This window comes from Biomphalaria glabrata, chromosome 11 (genome assembly GCF_947242115.1).
Source record: "Biomphalaria glabrata chromosome 11, xgBioGlab47.1, whole genome shotgun sequence".
NCBI lineage: Eukaryota > Metazoa > Mollusca > Gastropoda > Planorbidae > Biomphalaria > Biomphalaria glabrata.
In genome coordinates, this window is record NC_074721.1 from 30402536 (window position 1) to 30408674 (window position 6139).

Consider the following 6139-nt stretch of genomic DNA (forward strand, 5'->3'; position numbering starts at 1 on the left):
GAAAATTTTGCACAATTATTTCTTTTACCTGACAATAAGAATCAATTTTTAAAAAAATTAACCATTTAATTATTATGTTTGGTATTTCTAACAAGGAAAAGAAATTGTACTTGACTGAATTGGTGGCATAAGCTGAATTATTGGTCACCATTTTAAAGTAAGATTTAAACAATACTTAACTAATCAATCTTCTATCGTCATAAGCAGCTCACCAGCAGAGTGGTTAGACTGTCAGCTTGAGGATGCGAGAGCCATAAGTTCGAATTCATGTCGTTTCCTTTTTTAAAAAAAATTCCCAGATTTATTTTTGTTTCTCTAGAAATGTGGATCAATTAAAAATTTATCAAATGACTGATGCAAACTAATTAAGACTAATTGATACAACTACACTTCGTATAAGTCGTGTTGTTGTTGTTGTTGTTTTTTTTAGAATTTTTAAATGTTGTTCTTGTTAATATTAACAGTTTTCCATATTATAGTTTGAATAGATGTGCACTAATAATCACACTACCGGTACCGTATATCAGCCTCTTAGAGAACAACGTTTTAATACAACTCACTCTGTCTGTCTGGTACAAACTTTCTACACCTTATTTCTACCACAATCATCCTCGGATCAAGTGGACATATAATTAATTATTTATTGTCCCTATCGGAACATGAATCAATAAAAATAAATTGTCAAATAATTGTTGGTACTTAATGCTTTTGTTTGATATCGAAAAGGGGAAATAAAGTCTACATAATAGAGATATATAGTTGTAAATGTGGAGTTTTTCCTCTTAGATCAGCTTTGGTTTTCTTTTTTTTTTTAAGTATTTTTTATTTTGCTTGTTATATAGTTCTTTTTTTTTAACAACGGTGCCTATATCCAGACGTGGTGCGGTGCTATATGGCCTCTTGAAACTTCCTCCAAGATTGCACAATAGTAGAGATTCCCTTCTGCTACATTATGCTCTGAGGGCAGACGTTTCGAGGGACCGGGTGGAACATCGTCACGGGCCGAAAATGGTCCGCTTGCCGTAGTATGGACATCCTGATCTAGATCCATCGACTGCAAGAGTAAGAGCCTGCGGCTTTGGAAATGTTTAAAGCTCTTCGATTGAGTTAGATCTAGAAAAGACCATTGAGCCCATCGAGGTCAAGTAATAGCATCTGCAAAATTATGCTTTCCCATATCGATATTGATTTTTAGAAGGTGCCACTACCGCGACATTGATTTCATCTAAATGAGATTGTTAGTTGCAGACGAAATACTTTTTTGTTAACATATCGTTAATAGCTGCGTCCACCCAGCTCTAATGAGTACCTGACATTAGTTGGAGAAAAGTATAGGCGGTTGGTCGTTGTGCACGCCACATGACACTCTCATAAACCATGGGCCACAGAAATAGATGACCTTTACATCATTTGAATCACAAGGTCTGAAAGGAAAATTTTACAACTTTTCAATAGCAGACGGTATAGATTTAGATCTAAGCAGGGTTTAAGTTGGTGGAGGCCTGAGGGCAGGAATTTTGTGGAAGCGACGGAGGTCACGGTGGAAGCCCCCTACACTTTTCGAAAGCTTTAATAAAAAATCCACAAATTAATAATAATAATACATCTAAAAGTTTGCCCTATTTATAACAAAGATATAGAGCACTTGTAAATTTAATCTCATTTTAATTTAAAAAATGTATTTTTTCTTTTAGTTTGTGAAGGGTTAGGCCGCGGGTGGATGTACCGCCGGAAATCCAGAGTTGCTACCAATAGACACTTCATAACCACGATATTGTTGCCAACTGTAAGATTTAAAATATTGTCAGTAAAAGTTCGAAAAAAACATACACTACAAACAAAAACGTTTAAGTTTATGACCCGTCGAAATTCGTTTTTTTTTTAATCTCTATTGTGGAGCTCCCCCCCCCCTTGTTTATCTCCCACGGTAAAAACCCCCCACCTTCCTCACTTAAATCCGGCCCTGGATCTAGACCTTGACATTGAAACATTTAAGTGGTGTTAGGACTATTAGAAATGTAAATCTAGAAATCTTTGGGTTCTTTGTAATTCTCCTAGTTCTGTCTGTAATGCGATGGATGTTTACCCAATCCACAGTGTTCCTTATACTCTTTCTTGTGCAGTCATTTAAACATTATGTAGATATCAAACTTATGTTCAGATATGTATGCAAGAGTTGTGACAGGCCTACTCATCGATGAACTACAAGTTTAGTGTTTCAAACATTTTGGGTAAAAAAAAAATCAGTCTTACTTTTGATGGACAGCGCCAGTCGCACATAAAACGGAGAGCCTACTCCATCATCTCCATGACACATACTGCATCCTTCATCTCACCTAAGTCTGTTGGACCATTGGGGCACCACACAAAATCTGTTAACCGTCTTTCTCCATTCCTCTTTGTATTTTACCTTTTAATAGAATCTCTTTCAATGGCAAGGCCGTACATATATGTCTTCCCATCACTTTCTTTGTCTGGTACAGTTCCCTGAAGGAAGGTCATTGCGAGCCATGAGGACATCGTAATATGGCCATTGAGTTTTAATTTGTTTTTACAGTAGTTGGCGGGTCATCGTGGGGGTCCAATCGTTGTACTAGTCGTGTCTCTAATGTCTTCGTTCGTGATGCAGTCTTAAAAAGTGATACCTGAATAAAAGAAACATTTTGCAGTCGAGTGCGGGAATTTCCGCTGAAGCCGTGTGCAAAATAAAAAGACGTAAGCCAGATTTAATTTTAAGATAATTCTATTTTGACAAATTATATTGGCCAAACCAGAGTTTTCACTACTAGCCAACTAGTTGATATTTTTCCCCATCGACATACATAAAGAGTCAAAAATCGTTTGTGTCGTGTCGTGTTAACCTTTGAAGAGTTTGCAAGCTAATAGGAGGAATTGTAGAAAGAAGAGAAAAAATCCTCACTTCCATTATCTTATTTTCATGTTTTAAGCGACACTGAAATAAAAATTGAACTAAAGAGTTAATGCAGTTGTCGTGTTTTTGTATCATGTTAAGTTGTACATAAAAACGATGCGCAGTGTCCACTCTGGCCAATGAAAACAAATAGCATCTGCTGGAAAACATTGCTTCAACGGGAGTTGGGGTGAGGAGGGGTGAGAGATAATCAATGAAAATTTCACATTTTACTAAAAATTACTTGCTTCTAAATTTAGCAATGCTGACAAAAGTTTTCCATCAATCCCCCCTTTTTTTTTTAGAAAATGAAAATACAGTCCCGAACTTCAAATAGTGAAGCCTTTGCGGAAATGACGTCATGCTAATGGAAATGGGTGGTGCCGGACATGATGTGTGTAGGCGGATTGATTGGCTATTCATAGTAGATCGATAACCACTGCTTTTTTTTTTTTTTTTGTCTTTCTAGGAAAGCCGATTTGCATTGATGGGAATTTTTCCAAAGTCATCGGCGGGCCGTGCTCTCTGAATTCTTCCCAACTTCCTTTAGAATCCTATGCAGATCTTATCCAATAGTTTATAAATAGAACTCGCTATTTCAAAATGGGAATTGGCTTGGTTGTTCCCCCCCCCTTCTGCTTTCCACCTTTTGCCCGTTGTAAATTAAAATACGTTCGTTTATGTAAGTGTGTAGACGTCAATCAATAATGATGTTATGTGATTTAAACAATTTAATTCACTTGTCCAGTGATTCTCAAGGGTTTTTGCCCCCCCCCCCCGCTTCTTATTTTGCGACCAAACATAGTTTACCCGTGGCGAGTGCCATGTCAATCCGAGTGTGTTTACAACGCAGTGTATAAATTGCACCTCTATCCTTTGTTAATCTGTTGTACAATCCTATTTAATGGTGCGGCTCGGTCTTGGAAGGGCGGACTCCACGGAGAAATGATGTCATAGAAAGCTATCAAGAGGAAATCAAGACCAAGGTGGTTTCTATTGCTTGAAGATTCCAGAATTTCATTTTTATTATGTAATACACAGGATTAGCGAGACTGCACGTCGAAGGGACAACATACAGAGAGGAGGACAAACTGACTAAGTCATACAAAGAAGGACAGAAAAGACAAAAAGTAACAAAACCATACAAAGAAGGACAAAAAAAGATAAGTTACAAAACTATACAAAGAAGGAAAATCAAAGAAAGTTTGAAACTTAAACTACAATTTTAATAGGTTAAATATATCAAAGGCTTTAAAATTACAACTATATCAGACTTCTCGGGTGAAGCGAACATTTTTTTCACATTGTGTTTTGTGTGAAGAATGTCTCTGAGTCATTGGAGAATCCATTTTCTCTCTTTTTTTCAACTGTCCCGAAACAGTGCCTTAATCAGCGAAAGCGCTTTTCCAAAACAAAAATGCATATATCTTAAGGAACTCCGTGTAACAGGTTTGAACAGCATTGACAATATGAGCACCATAGTTTATAGAGGAAGTAGCCCTGCGAATTTCAAGTTGCATTACACACACCTACGCCTTTGTAGACACTGCGCCTACCCTTATGAAACTGTAAACCACACCCTCTTTGAATGCCCCATCCTAATCCACCTTAAGCCCACCTTACTACCACTACAGTCCAACATAACCAACACTCTGTACGGCAGTGCTGAACAACTGAAGAGAAGAGCACACTATTTTTTCCTTGGCACAGTCTGCTAAAGAGCTTACAGCTCAGCAGCAATAAAGCTGGCTAGAAGAAGTTGCATTAGCATGCTGGTCAAACATTGTTGGCATCAACAGAACACTTTTACCTCTCCGATATCGAAACGGACTTTAATCTTTGATTCTAAAGTAAATGGAAGTACCCCTTGCGATATAATGATGTAAAAGCATCTGTTTTTATGGCCAACGCTTAACGAGGGTGTCGTGTAAACAGCACAACGACTTTATTTTCCCCAACTAATGCCAATTACACATTAGAGTTAGGTAGACAGGCGTCATAAAAATCCTGACATTCAAAATCGCAGTTTTCACTGAGATTCAAGACCAGGACCCCTCGGCTCGGAAATAAAGCGCTTTACCGCTAACCCTTCCCCCCCCCCCCCCCGATTATAAAATCCTGTCCCATTTCATTAGAAGTTTCGCAACCAAACGATCTTTATTGAACCATTTAACCGTTTTCTACATACCAATTACCCTAGCAATCAGAGTTTACACGAATGCAGGGGCGTAACTAGGGATTTGGGGGCCCGGGGGGATTGACCTCTTTGGGGGCCCCTTGCATTTTGACATTCGACATATGACATGAGATAATGTACGCAAAAATATATAAGCCTCAAATCAAATTAGTTCAGTATATCAGTAAACTTAACAAAAAGTAATCATCAAGACTCTTAATGAATAATACCGTTGTTTATTAGTTAAATAATGCACAAGTGACAAATCTCAATTGATATCGCTTCACGTCGTGCATTCTGTGCAGCAAAGACATCTATAACATCATCTACATCGATACTTTCTAGTATTTGTGACTTCACTGACATTAAAACGTCTTTAGCAGATTCCCGTATATGCAGTCCAGACTTTTGTAGTTTCTTCCGAACTATATTAATTAGACCTTGACCAGAATTCAAGATAGGCAAAAAATTCGTAATTTTCCACTGCATGAAGAAGATTCTGTGCTAATATTATATGGCATTACATCATTGTTGGTTGTTTATGTTTTGTGCGAAAGCAAAAGGACCAGAGTATACAAAAGTGGGAAAGATCCATATCTCGTTATGCTCGAGTATAGAAATACTCCGATAAGTGGACTGCCGTATTCACCATCACAACTGCTGACGAGTAGAAGACTCAGGGAATCGTTCCAACTGATCACAAACTATTGAAACAATTGGTAGCTGAAAATGCAGAGACATTACTCAACGAACGACAGATGAAAAGCTAAGTGAAATACGATGCAAAAGCAAGACTACCTAAAGATTATTCTGTCGGAGAGTTCGTCTAGGTCAAACATGGCAATTCAGCACCCAGATCTAACATCATAAAGACAAACAATGGAATAACATACAGAAGAAATCAACGCTTTTTAAATAAGAGTTTCGATGAAGACATGTGTCGCAGTTATCTATGTAACTGTATAGTAGAATTAGTTCTCTAATTGATAGTGCGGCGTTGATCACTATATTGATGACGTCATTACTCTATTAATATTTTTTCTTTGTAGACT